General features: G+C 47.0%; 1 protein-coding gene across 1 annotated transcript in view; it reads right to left on the bottom strand.

Annotated features, from left to right (window-relative positions):
* Positions 1-845: 845 nt before the first annotated feature.
* LOC147095559 (class I histocompatibility antigen, F10 alpha chain-like) overlaps positions 846-14,131 on the bottom strand; it is a 57,588-nt gene continuing 44,302 nt past the window's right edge. Inside the window, exon 7 of the mRNA XM_085974687.1 lies at positions 846-2,460. The gene's annotated coding sequence lies outside the window, so the exon portion shown is untranslated. The remainder of the gene's footprint in view (positions 2,461-14,131) is intronic.

The raw sequence follows: 14,131 nt of genomic DNA, 5'->3' as shown, positions 1-14,131 counted from the left end.
CTAACGGAGTGAGGGGAGGGGGTCAATCTAACAGCGAGTGAGGGGAGGGGGTCAAACTAACGGAGTGAGGGGAGTGGGTCAAACTAACGGAGTGAGGGGAGGGGGTCAATCTAACAGCGAGTGAGGGGAGGGGGTCAAACTAACAGAGAGTGAGGGGAGGGGGTCAAACTAACGGAGTGAGGGGAGGGGGTCAAACTAACGGAGTGAGGGGAGGGGGTCAAACTAACAGAGAGTGAGGGGAGGGGTCAATCTAACAGGGAGTGAGGGGAGGTGGTCAAACTAACGGAGTGAGGGGAGTGGGTCAAACTAACGGAGTGAGGGGAGGGGGTCAATCTAACAGGGAGTGAGTGGAGGGGGTCAAACTAACGGAGTGAGGGGAGGGGGTCAAACTAACAGAGAGTGAGGGGAGGGGGTCAATCTAACAGGGAGTGAGGGGAGGGGGTCAAACTAACGGAGTGAGGGGAGGGGGTCAAACTAACGGAGTGAGGGGAGTGGGTCAAACTAACAGAGAGTGAGGGGAGGGGGTCAATCTAACAGGGAGTGAGGGGAGGGGGTCAAACTAACGGAGTGAGGGGAGTGGGTCAAACTAACGGAGTGAGGGGAGGGGGTCAAGGTAACAGAGAGTGAGGGGAGGGGGTCAAACTAACAGAGAGTGAGGGGAGGGGGTCAATCTAACAGGGAGTGAGTGGAGGGGGTCAAACTAACGGAGTGAGGGGAGGGGGTCAAACTAACGGAGTGAGGGGAGGGGGTCAATCTAACAGCGAGTGAGGGGAAGGAGGGTTTGTAAGATCTTAATGATCTCTGTGAGGTCTTGGACAAGACACCAATAGGCAGCAGCCAGTATGTTTGAGCAATAGATTAGATTTATTAAGCTTGCAGCGCAATAAACTTAACATTAGGCGATCGTTTTAACGAGTAGCTCACTGTCCTTCGTCTGTGGAACCTCTCGGACACAGATTACATTGTCTTAAGTCTGTTGCTTTGTTCTCGCAGTAAGTCTGTTGAAAGTTATTCTTTGAGTATCGAGATTTTAACCCTTTTCTCATCAAAAGTTCGCTTGGCCAGTGTCCACAGTCTTTAACAAAATCACCTTCTTTAATTGGTTCCAATGGTCAAAGCACCATTGTCACTCAGACTAAGGGTAGCATCCTGGCCCGATTTTCCAGTATTTTTCCTACAACTTTACCCTGTTCATTGTTATCTTGTTTATAGTTCTTCACCCCATTGGAATTCATCTTATCTCTCTTATTCTAGGTTCCCTGGTAGAAGCAGTGTTAAGGAAACTCCAATTAAGCTGAGCATGATAATATGTTATTTAACAATTTAACCTTCACTCGTAGCCTATGGCTGTTTGTTTTCAGAACTGAGTCAAAACTGCTTTTGACTCTCTTTGCGGCTACATTCGAACAGTCTTTAACATTTCCATACCCGCCGGGAATTATGGGTAAGATTAATTGGTCAATGGCTACCCTTGAATTTATACATATATGATTCTTTAAATACCAGTCTTTCATACAGTCCCCACCTCGAGGATGAAATGTTTCAAACATTGATTCCTCGACTATTTCAATTTATTCTCTGACGAGCATTGTTGCAAATTGCAGTCCTCTAATTGAGGGGAACAGAGCGCTTCTCAAAGGAGGTTTTATCCCCCTTGTCATTATAGGTCTGGGTGCTAACTATGGCACTCATAGGGGCCGACCCTTTACTCTTGTGGTGGCTGAGGGACACCCCGGGTTCTCCCCAGCCATCATGATGGCTGTGCTGATATGCCTTTCCTTCCAGTGCGTCTCAGTCTATCATTTCTCCTCCGCCCGCTGCTCCTACTGCTGAATCATATGATCTGGCAGTAGTGGCCCTGATGCGACCCTGCCTGGGTTCTCCTCTACGTTGCTTCGGATCGTCTCTTTTGGTGTGCTCAATTAATTTGTTGGTGCTGGTTAGTCATAGGCATGAGTACAATATTGGCTTATCCATCGAAGTCTTACTACACGGGTTACATATATCAAATACACTATCATTACAAGTTGGAGAACTGCCAGAGTGTGTGAATTAAGTCGAACCTAAGGGTCTGCTGATATATTAAGCCCAATATCCCACCAGTGTGAGTTGTCCCCTATTCTGTCAATTTCAATATCTATTCTTGAGTTGTCTTGCTCCAAAACATAAAAATGCTTTAGGGAGGAGTTCAGTCACATCACGAGCTCACTGAAGCCCTCAGACAAAAGGGGAATGTAGTATCCGAATTGTGCCACATAATTGTGCAGCTCATGCTTAAGTATCTCATTTACTGTCAGTTTCACTTGAGCATAGGATCTGATATTGAGTAAAACGAGTTGGTTGATGGGGCAGTTCCTGTTAGACCTGTAGAGCATGGTAGTTGCGGTAGTAGTGACACAGAAGGCACCACCAAAACCACCTCATACTGGATTCATTCTGGTTTTTCCCATGCGCTGTTACCTAAAAAACACAATTATTACAGTCACAAGTTAAATCCAGTCTTACAATCATTTCACGCGACAACTAATGAACAAATCAGATCTCTCTTTTACTCGTACCTATCTTGTGGATAATTCTTGCTAAACATGATTTCTCCTTAGTCCTCAATTGTCCCAATCCAAATTCCATGTAACTCTCCACTTCAACTACGATTTCATTCCCTCTAACAGGTACCAGTGTATTTAACTCTATTCTGATAGTTTCATTAATTAGAGAGTTTCTCGATGGAGTATGTGTCAATGCTTTAAAAGTTGTCTCACTCTCCTGAGCCACATTAACCATTTAATGTCGTACTGTTGTCAAGTAACTGAGCATGTCTGAGGCCCATTCTTCAGTGCAAATTCACCATGCATTTCCGGATGGTAATTGCCTCATATGTAACAAATCACATTTGCACACTCATATCGGTATCTCAATATCATGCCAAACGTGCCATCCGACACAAGCCATTCTCGGGCTTTCAGGTGATCCTATCAAAAGATTGTAGTCGTCTGGAGATCTTTGCTCATCTTCCTCTGCATGGTCCCAATGTCTTGAGTAGTGGCCAGACTATCAATTCGGTTTTCTTAAAAAGTACATCGGCAAGACACAAATGTCTCCAAGAGAAAGCTATCAATTTACTATTTGTAACTGCACTTTCCTGACTTTCACTAGAAAGTTAAGAAAACTCCCATTTGATGGTGTAATTCTCCTGTTTCTATCTTGCACCCTCATTCACTTCCTCTCTCCATTTCACACATCCCATTAATTACCATTCATATCTCATTCATGAGCCCTGGAGGAACTTTACTGTCCAGTACAATATTTAAGGTAGAAAATATAGATCAAACATTGTCACTTGGTCCAAGTTATTAACACTTTTTATTTATCATTATTTTAGAGGATCTTTTATTTTCCCAAAAGTAACCCAATATATAGTGCCTGAGACCATTTTGCCATTTCAAAATTATCCCAAAAATCCAAACAGCAGTACTGTTGAATTGATAGGTTTTGTCAATGTTCAATTTCATTTCTATCAATTTATCTTATCAATTCCAATTTCAGAAACAAGTGATTCTCAGGCTAGGTGGTTTACATGGTGTTTTAACATTAGAGACAGAAGTGTTACAATTAGTTTACAATGTAACTTCCATATAACAAAAGAAAACAGAGAATCCATTGTGGCTCTGCTTAAGAGCCCAAGGGGTTAATTTATCAAATCATAATTTTCCTTCTGTCACTGTGGGGAAATATTAACTTAAAATTAAGAAACTTAAGTTTAATAATGTCCAATATCTTTAAATTTCATTCAGCAATACTAAAGTTGTTGCTCGGTGAACTTAAACAGCTGTCAGTGGAGAGGGTTAACTCCTTTGCAGGTTTTTAAGAAGGCGGAGCAAAACATTGTCAGATGCATGCAATTGCATCACTTCACGTAATTTTTTTTTAAACTTTCCTGATCGAAAAAGACAGTTGTGTTTTCACACTTTAACTAAACATGAACAGAACAGATAAAACTAAACAAAATAGCACATGCTTGCAGAAAACAGTAAATTATGTCAGATTTCTTATTTTCCTTTCTTCAGATGCCTTTCCAAATGACTGTAAAAACATTGAATACAACTGGAGAAAAATTAGTTTTTCACATTTAAACAAATCAAATCAAATTGCTTTGGAAGATTTCACCATAGCAACCATGACTCCAAGGTTAAATCTTAGACTGAAACTTAATCTTTTGTTAAACAAACTTTTTGTTTTTCTCAGTTTTTCCACACCAGCTTAACTTAAATTGTAGTTCAAAGTTTTTTTTCTCCAATTCTTGGGGCACAATCTTATTCGTACATTCTTAAAACTGCCAAAATCCAAGACAAGACAAAAGGGTTAAACGCTTTTAACACAGAGAAGTGGGTGGAGCTAAAACACACATAATAGACACTTTTTGTTTTAAAGACAAACTTTCAGACAAAAGGAATACTGTAACTTCTTAAACATTCATAGTCAGGAAAACTTTTACACTTTAACACACACTTTTGTAGTGTCCGTGTGTTGACAGAGACACTGAAGACAGGAGTTGGTTCATAGGTGTTTACCAAGCAAAGTCTGGAGGGGTACTAACGGATATAACACAATATACAGGCTTATATAGCCCGAGTGGCCATTACCGGCATTACAGCACATATGGGGCTCTTAAAGGCACATACACTACAATTCCTCCCCTTTTAGCTAACCAGTACATCATATTTTAAGTAATTATTAATTACATGTTATAAGAAAAATAATATACACATTGCTGTAGTTAATTAATTATAAGTCAGTCTCTCTGGAGGCTTCCTGACTTGGTCCGGATAACGCCTCGGTGGTGTAGTGGTTTCTGGTGGTGTAGTAGGTTCTTTTGGCAAGGCTGATTCGGCTTGAATGCCAGTGTCGGGTTCATCGGGTTCCAGTATCACCGGATCGGAGGTAGATATGGGTATCTCTACTTCATCGTTCGGCATATAGAGTTGTGGTGTAGGTTGTCCCTTTTCGGATGACTCTATGATTTGGTCAGCATGGCGCCTTATTATGCTTTCTCCGATGTCCACGGTATACATCAGTGGTCCTAGTCGTGTGCAGATAGTTCCAGGCTGCTATTTCTCGGTACAGTAGTCCCGGGCCAAAACTTGTTGACCTATCTGGAAGGTTCTAGTTGGCCTTTCATTCATGCCTTGAAACTGCCGGTTCTCCACGTCCCTTCTGATGTTGGGCTTGACCAAATCCAGCCGGCATCTTAGGTTTCTATTGAAGAACATCATGGCGGGAGTTTGGTTGGTAACCATATGTGTTGCATTCCTGTATGCGAACAAGAAGTTATCCACTTTGTGCTGAAGTTTTATGTCTTCATTACCCATGGCCTTTATGGCCTTCTTGAAGGTCTGGACAAACCTTTCAGCCAATCCATTGGTGGCGGGATGGTATGGGGCGGACGTGTAGTGCTTAACCCCATTGTTTTTTAAGAACTTCCTGAATTCTTCGGACACAAATTGCGGTCCATTATCAGAACAGATCTGTTCCGGCAGCCCATTCCTGGCAAATATGGTCCTTAATACTGTGATGGTTTTTTCCGTGGTGGTGGAGGACATCTTTATTACCTCCAGCCACTTGGAGTGTGCATCAACCGCGATTAAGAACATTGAGTCCATAAATGGACCAGCAAAGTCGATGTGTACCCTTTGCCAGGGAGATGAGGGCCACTCCCATGGATGTAGAGGGGTTTGTGGTGGAGCGTTTTGGACCTTCTGGCATCCTAGGCAGCTCTTGGTCATTTCTTCGATGTCTCCATCGATACCTGGCCACCATACAAACGCCCTGGCTGGGTTCTTCATTTTCACTCCACCCAGATGCCCCTCGTGAAGCTCCTTTAGCACTTTATCCTGGAGTTTGGGTGGAATCACCACTCTGGATCCACACATCAAGGTTCCTCGGCACACTGACAGCTGTTCTCTTCTTTGCGAGAATGCTGGCAACAGTAGTTCGCCATGTGCTGGCCATCCCTTCACTGTTAAATCGTAGACCCGTGAGAGAGTCGGGTCATTTCTCGTTTCCCTTTCAATGGCAGAATTTGTTACTGGTAGACATTCCACTATGGTAGAGTGGAACATCTCCACTGGGTCTACTGTAGGTGCCTCTTCTACCGTTGGCAACGGTAGGCGCGATAATCCGTCAGCATTCCCATGCTGTTTTGATCCTTTGTATTCTATGATGTGTTGGTGTGCCCCTAGAAAAAGGGACCACCTCTGCAGCCTTTGCGCTGTCATAATGGGAACACCCTTTTTAGGGTTGAATATGGAGATGAGGGGTTGATGGTCAGTCAACAAGGTAAATTTTTGTCCGTGTAGGTAATGGTTGAATTTCTTCACTCCCCATACCAGGCTGAGTGCTTCCCTGTCGATTTGGGCATAGTTACGCTCAGCTGAGTTCAATGAGCGTGATGCAAAAGCTATCGGCCGTTCCGAGCCATCAGGGAATTTATGCGATAATACTGCTCCTATGCCGTAAGGGGATGCATCGCACGCCAGTCTGATTGGCAGTGATGGGTTGTAATGAGCCAAAACTTCATTGGATGTGATTAAGTCTTTGCATTTATGGAAGGCACGTTTGCAGTCTTCGTTCCATTTCCAAATTACTCCTGTTTGTAGCAGTTCATTAAGAGGGTGTAGAAGAGTTGATAAGTTCAGTAAAAATTTATGATAGTAATTTATTAATCCCAGGAACGACCTTAATTGTGAAACATTTTCAGGTGCTGGGGCTTTTATGACCGCTTCAATTTTTTCAGGTGACTTATGCAACCCTTCCTTATTTATTATGTGGCCACAATATGATATTTGATTTCGGAAAAATTCACACTTGGGGCGATTTGCTCGTAGGCCCCGTTCTCTCAGCCTAGTGAGCACCTGCTCTAAATTGGCAAGGTGCTCGTTGTCGTTTTCTCCTGTTACAAGAATGTCATCTCGGTACCATTGAGTCCCCGGAATCCCTTGGAGGACTTGCTCCATAGCTCTTTGCCAGATAGCTGGAGTGGATGCTACTCCGAAAACCAGTCGATTGTACTGGTACAGACCTTTGTGTGTATTTATCGTGAGATATTTTTTAGAGGCCTCTTCAACCTCCATCTGTAGATATGCCTGTGCCAAGTCAATTTTGGTGAAACGTTTCCCTCCGGATAGTGAGGCGAAAATATCTTCTATCCTCGGAAGAGGATACTGTACCCTGTGAAGGACCGGGTTTACAGTCACATTGAAGTCTCCACAGATGCGAATTTTTCTCTGTTCTTCAGATTTATCATTCTTCAATGCTTTCTTCATGACTGGGACGATGGGTGTTGCCCACTCGCTCCAATCTATTTTAGATAATACGCCTGCCTTTTCCAAATTCTCCAGCTCTGCCTCGACTGCTGGACGAATTGCGTATGGCACCGGTCTTGCCTTAAAAAACTTGGGAATTGCTGCATCTTCCACTTTTATTGAGGCGTTGATGCCTTTCAAGGTTCCTAGTTTCTCTTGAAACACTTCCTTGGCGTTGGCCAAGATGTCTTTTAATCGTTCAGGTATGACGTCATCATCATTTTTTTCCTTACTGGTCACCGTCAGTGCCTGGATGGAATGCCAGTCTAAACGTATTTTCCTGATCCATTCACGTCCCAACAGCGGTGGACCACCATCTTGTAGAACGTATAAATACAACTTCTGTATTTCCTTGCCGTTGTATTCAACAGGCACCCTTATTTTTCCTTTAGGGTATACTTTCTGCCCCGTATATGTTTTCAAGATAATGGATGTGTCTTTTAAAGGTATATGCGGAAATAGCCGCTCGTAATCCCGTCGATTTATGACGGTCAGAGCTGATCCTGTATCTAGCTCCATTTTAACTGGGGACCCTGCTATTGTGAGGGTAACCCAAATGGTCTGGTAATCTTCTTTGGCAATTACATTATGTAATTTGAGAGAGCTTAGTCTCTTGTTCCCGGAGTCGCTATCGCTCTTCTGGTCTTCGGAGCTACTGTCCGTCATCATTTGTACCTTTCTGTGCTTTTCCTTATTGATTCTTTTCCTGTTAGTGGATTTTTTGTTTCCAGATCGGCACACACGTGTAATGTGTCCCATCTTTCCGCATTGCCTGCATGCTTTGTCCTTGAACCAGCAGTCCCTCTGGTCATGGGTGGATCTGCCGCAGCGATAACATCTCTCGAAACCCCGTGTCATTTCATGGGTGCCGAAGTCCTGTGGCCTTTGCTGTATCTCTGCAGCTCCTCTTGCACTGAAAGCCTTGTCCAGTGTTAAATCTTTCTCAGAAAATAGCCTTTTTTGTGTTCCTACACTTAGGAGACCGCAGACGAATTTGTCTCGCAGAGAATCTGCCAGTCCTGCCTCAAATTGGCAGTGTAGGGTATGAACAATCTCCTTAAAATTCTTGTCCATCGGTTCGGCTGGAGTGATTAAGTTTCGTAACAGCTTGTATGTCTTTGCGCCCATTAGATCCAGAAGTACTGAAGCTTTTTTCTCATCTTCTATTCCATTTGCGGTGCAATATACCTCCACTCTTTCCACATATGTGGTCCAATCCTCTATCTCGTTATCAAAAGCATCAATATTGCCAGAATTAGGCATCTTAGATATGGCGCTTCCCGCACTTTTCTATCTTTTCTGCAGAAAAGATATGGCGCTTCCCGTGCTTTCCCGCCGCTGCTGCCGATGACAACGCTGTTTCCCGTGGTTTCCGTTCTTTTTTTATTTATTTATTTATTTACAGTTGGAGACTTGTTCCCGCCGGACTCTCTCTGTAGGTCTGAACGCCGACCTGCTTGCAGCCGCGGCCGTCTCCCGAGTGCTCCCTCCCCGTCTGTTACTGCTTGCCTCCGCTTTCGCTGCTTGGCCCAGCTGTAGAGCCAGCCGTCGGAGCCCCAGCCTGACGCCCAGGAAGGATTACCGCAGTACCTGCCACCAGCTTGGCCAGCTGGTGAAACAACAGCTTCTTTCACTTCTTGATTCTTCTGGACGCCAGAGGAATCGATGTCCTTGAGGTGCTGCCGAATTGTAGGTAAGTCCGTTTCCACTTTGTCGCCACTGTAGTGTCCGTGTGTTGATAGAGACACTGAAGACAGGAGTTGGTTCATAGGTGTTTACTAAGCAAAGTCTGGAGGGGTACTAATGGATATAACACAATATACAGGCTTATATAGCCCGAGTGGCCATTACCGGCATTACAGCACTTATGGGGCTCTTAAAGGCACATACACTACAATTTTCACACAAACTGAAATTCCAGCATTTTTTAAGGTTCCTTTCACTCAGCAAATCTTGTGTTTTATTTGTTTCAGCACAGATGTTAATAACTTCCATGTCGGTAAAACTTTAAGTTTCTCTTTTTTTGCCTTTTTTTAAATTGGCATCTCAGCAGCTTTTCCTGGCTTTCCAAATCCCTGTTTTTTCCCCCTTTCTCTGCTGAATTTTCAGATTGGTTAGCCTGCAAATTAGATTTTTTCCCCTTCTCTATCTCCCCCCTCTCTCTCCTGTGCGTTATGCTTCACCTCCTTCAGGCTATCTATCAACTGTTCCCGGTGATATGCCAACACCATTGTATTTCTGGTTTTACTTTATAACACGCTCTTTCCTGCTCCCTTTTTTCAGAGAGAAAAATACTCAGTCTAAGCAACGATCACGTGCGTTTGACCAAGTCCCTCCGGTCCCCCCAACCGGGACCTTACAACTCCCAACTCTGTGATCCCACTTCTGACACCACTGTAAGATTTGGATCACAGGTCACACACAGATTACCCAAAGGTTCTTAGGAGTTGTACGGCTTTTTATTAAAGAGCTACAGGTTGAAGCATAATCAGATATTACTACATGCTATTGAAATAGATACAGTAGACAAACAACCCATGAAAGAGGAGGGCGATCTGCGGCCCCAGAATGCAACGAAAAAACCAGACGGACGGGAAGGCAGTACGGTGGTCTCAGATTGGGTGGATTCCTGCAGTCTGCTGCAGCGGTCACTTCCGTTGGGTCATCCCTCGAGCTGTTGGAGGTGTTAGGCTGCAGCTACCTCGGGGAAGCCTTCGCCACTAACTGCCTGATTTCCTCTCTCGGTCGTCTATATTTATAGTTATTTCGGTGGGCTGGTGATTACCTGGTGTCAATCATTTGTTCCCCATCCCATTGTCCAATACAAGGGAGAGGCTCCCTATGACATCCCCCTCCCACTCTCATCAGGTCATTTTCCTCCTTATCTCTGTTCTAAAGGTCTTGTTGGCCTCTTGTAGACAGCTTGTTTATCCTACAGCTCCTTGCTGCATCCCATATCAGGCCTAGTTATGCCCATTCGAAGGTCTATTACTGTGCTCTGACCTCATAATTCAACTCTCTGAAAAGCTATTTTTCTGACATGACTGGAATCTTTCTGTGTCATCAACTTAGGCAAACTGCTGATCTAGGGAACCCATAACAGACTATTATTTCTTTCAATCCATGATTTCTTACAAGTGTCTGGGAGGGTGAGACGGGGTCAGGAGGGGAGTGAGATTAGTCTGACAGGGTTTAACAGTGTCTGGCAGGGTGAGACGGGGTCAGGAGGGGAGTGAGATTAGTCTGACAGGGTTTAACAGTGTCTGGGAGGGTGAGACGGGGTCAGGAGGGGAGTGAGATTAGTCTGACAGGGTTTAACAGTGTCTGGGAGGGTGAGACGGGGTCAGGAGGGGAGTGAGATTAGTCTGACAGGGTTAAACAGTGTCTCGGCGGGTGAGACGGGGTCAGGAGGGGAGGGAGATTAGTCTGACAGGGTTTAACAGTGTCTGGGAGGGTGAGACGGGGTCAGGAGGGGAGCGAGATTAGTCTGACAGGGTTTAACAGTGTCTGGGAGGGTGAGACGGGGTCAGGAGGGGAGCGAGATTAGTCTGACAGGGTTTAACAGTGTCTGGGAGGGTGAGACGGGGTCAGGAGGGGAGTGAGATTAGTCTGACAGGGTTTAACAGTGTCTGGGAGGGTGAGACGGGGTCAGAAGGGGAGTGAGATTAGTCTGACAGTGTTTAACAGTGTCTGGGAGGGTGAGACGGGGTCAGGAGGGGAGTGAGATTAGTCTGACAGGGTTTAACAGTGTCTGGGAGGGTGAGACGGGGTCAGAGGGGAGTGAGATTAGTCTGACAGTGTTTAACAGTGTCTGGGAGGGTGAGACGGGGTGAGGAGTGGAGTGAGATTAGTCTGACAGGGTTTAACAGTGTCTGGGAGGGTGAGACGGGGTCAGGAGGGGGGTGAGATTAGTCTGACAGGGTTTAACAGTGTCTGGGAGGGTGAGACGGTGTCAGGAGGGGAGTGAGATTAGTCTGACAGGGTTTAACAGTGTCTGGGAGGGTGAGACGTGGTCAGAAGGGGAGTGAGGTTAGTCTGACAGGGTTTAACAGTGTCTGGGAGGGTGAGGCGGGGTCAGGAGGGGAGTGAGATTAGTCTGACAGGGTTTAACAGTGTCTGGGAGGGTGAGACGGGGTCAGGAGGGGAGTGAGATTAGTCTGACAGGGTTTAACAGTGTCTGGGAGGGTGAGACGGGGTCAGGAGGGGAGTGAGATTAGTCTGACAGGGTTTAACAGTGTCTGGGAGGGTGAGACGGGGTCAGGAGGGGAGTGAGATTAGTCTGACAGGGTTTAACAGTGTCTGGGAGGGTGAGACGGGGTCTGGAGGGGAGTGAGATTAGTCTGACAGGGTTTAACAGTGTCTGGGAGGGTGAGGCTGGGTCAGGAGGGGAGTGAGATTAGTCTGACAGGGTTTAACAGTGTCTGGGAGGGTGAGACGTGGTCAGGAGGGGAGTGAGATTAGTCTGACAGGGTTTAACAGTGTCTGGGAGGGTGAGACGGGGTCAGGAGGGGAGTGAGATTAGTCTGACAGGGTTTAACAGTGTCTGGGAGGGGGAGGCGGGGTCAGGAGGGGAGTGAGATTAGTCTGACAGAGTTTAACAGTGTCTGGGAGGGTGAGACGGTGTCAGGAGGGGAGTGAGATTAGTCTGACAGGGTTTAACAGTGTCTGGGAGGGTGAGACGGGGTCAGGAGGGGAGTGAGATTAGTCTGACAGGGTTTAACAGTGTCTGTGAGGGTGAGACGGTGTCAGGAGGGGAGTGAGTTTAGTCTGACAGGGTTTAACAGTGTCTGGGAGGGTGAGACGGGGTCAGGGGGGGAGTGAGATTAGTCTGACAGGGTTTAACAGTGTCTGTGAGGGTGAGACGGTGTCAGGAGGGGAGTGAGTTTAGTCTGACAGGGTTTAACAGTGTCTGGGAGGGTGAGACGGGGTCAGGAGGGGAGTGAGATTAGTCTGACAGGGTTTAACAGTGTCTGGGAGGGTGAGACGGGGTCAGGAGGGGAGTGAGATTAGTCTGACAGGGTTTAACAGTGTCTGGGAGGGTGAGACGGGGTCAGGGGGGGAGTGAGATTAGTCTGACAGGGTTTAACAGTGTCTGGGAGGGTGAGACGGGGTCAGGAGGGGAGTGAGATTAGTCTGACAGTGTTTAACAGTGTCTGGGAGGGTGAGACGGGGTCAGGAGGGGAGTGAGATTAGTCTGACAGGGTTTAACAGTGTCTGGGAGGGTGAGACGGGGTCAGGAGGGGAGCGAGATTAGTCTGACAGGGTTTAAAAGTGTCTGGGAGGGTGAGACGGGGTCAGGAGGGGAGTGAGATTAGTCTGACAGGGTTTAACAGTGTCTGGGAGGGTGAGACGGGGTCCGGAGGGGAGTGAGATTAGTCTGACAGGGTTTAACAGTATCTGGGAGGGTGAGACGGTGTCAGGAGGGGAGTGAGATTAGTCTGACAGGGTTTACCGGTGTCTGGGAGGGTGAGACGGGGTCAGGAGGGCAGTGAGATTAGTCTGACAGGGTTTAACAGTGTCTGGGAGGGTGAGACGGGGTCAGGAGGGCAGTGAGATTAGTCTGACAGGGTTTAACAGTGTCTGGGAGGGTGAGACGGGGTCCGGAGGGGAGTGAGATTAGTCTGACAGGGTTTAAGAGTGTCTGGGAGGGTGAGACGGGGTCAGGAGGGGAGTGAGATTAGTCTGACAGGGTTTAACAGTGTCTGGGAGGGTGAGACGGGGTCAGGAGGGGAGTGAGATTAGTCTGACAGGGTTTAACAGTGTCTGGGAGGGTGAGACGGGGTCCGGAGGGGAGTGAGATTAGTCTGACAGGGTTTAACAGTGTCTGGGAGGGTGAGGCGGGGTCAGGAGGGCAGTGAGATTAGTCTGACAGGGTTTAACAGTGTCTGGGAGGGTGAGGCTGGGTCAGGAGGGGAGTGAGATTAGTCTGACAGGGTTTAACAGTGTCTGGGAGGGTGAGACGGGGTCAGGAGGGGAGTGAGATTAGTCTGACAGGGATTAACAGTGTCTGGGAAAGTGAGACGGGTTCAGGGGGGGAGTGAGATTAGTCTGACAGGGTTTAACCGTGTCTGGGAGGGTGAGACGGGGTCAGGAGGGGAGTGAGATTAGTCTGACAGGGTTTAACAGTGTCTGTGAGGGTGAGACGGTGTCAGGAGGGGAGTGAGTTTAGTCTGACAGGGTTTAACAGTGTCTGGGAGGGTGAGACGGGGTCAGGAGGGGAGTCAGATTAGTCTGACAGGGTTTAACAGTGTCTGGGAGGGTGAGACGGGGTCAGGAGGGGAGTGAGGTTAGTCTGACAGTGTTTCACAGTGTCTGGGAGGGTGAGACAGGGTCAGGGGGGGAGTGAGATTAGTCTGACAGGGTTTAACAGTGTCTGGGAGGGTGAGACGGGGTCAGGAGGGGAGGGAGATTACTCTGACAGGGTTTAACAGTGTCTGGGAGGGTGAGACGGGGTCAGGAGGGGAGTGAGATTAGTCTGACAGGGTTTAACAGTGTCTGGGAGGGTGAGACAGGGTCAGGAGGGGAGTGAGATCAGTCTGACAGGGTTTAACAGTGTCTGGGAGGGTGAGATGGGGTCAGGGGGGGAGTGAGATTAGTCTGACAGGGTCTAACAGTGTCTGGGAGGGTGAGACGGGGTCAGGAGGGGGGTGCGATTGGTCTGACAGGGTTTAACAGTGTCTGGGAGGGTGAGACGGGGTCAGGAGGGGAGTGAGATTAGTCTGACAGGGTTTAACAGTGTCTGGGAGGGTGAGACGGGGTCAGAAGGGGAGTGA

Source organism: Somniosus microcephalus, unplaced genomic scaffold (assembly GCF_052327205.1).
Source record: "Somniosus microcephalus isolate GS21.2 unplaced genomic scaffold, FLI_Smic_1.0 unresolved_chr1, whole genome shotgun sequence".
NCBI classification, from domain to species: domain Eukaryota; kingdom Metazoa; phylum Chordata; class Chondrichthyes; order Squaliformes; family Somniosidae; genus Somniosus; species Somniosus microcephalus.
Note: the sequence above shows the minus strand (reverse complement) of the source record. Positions and strands in the feature narration are given on the sequence as shown.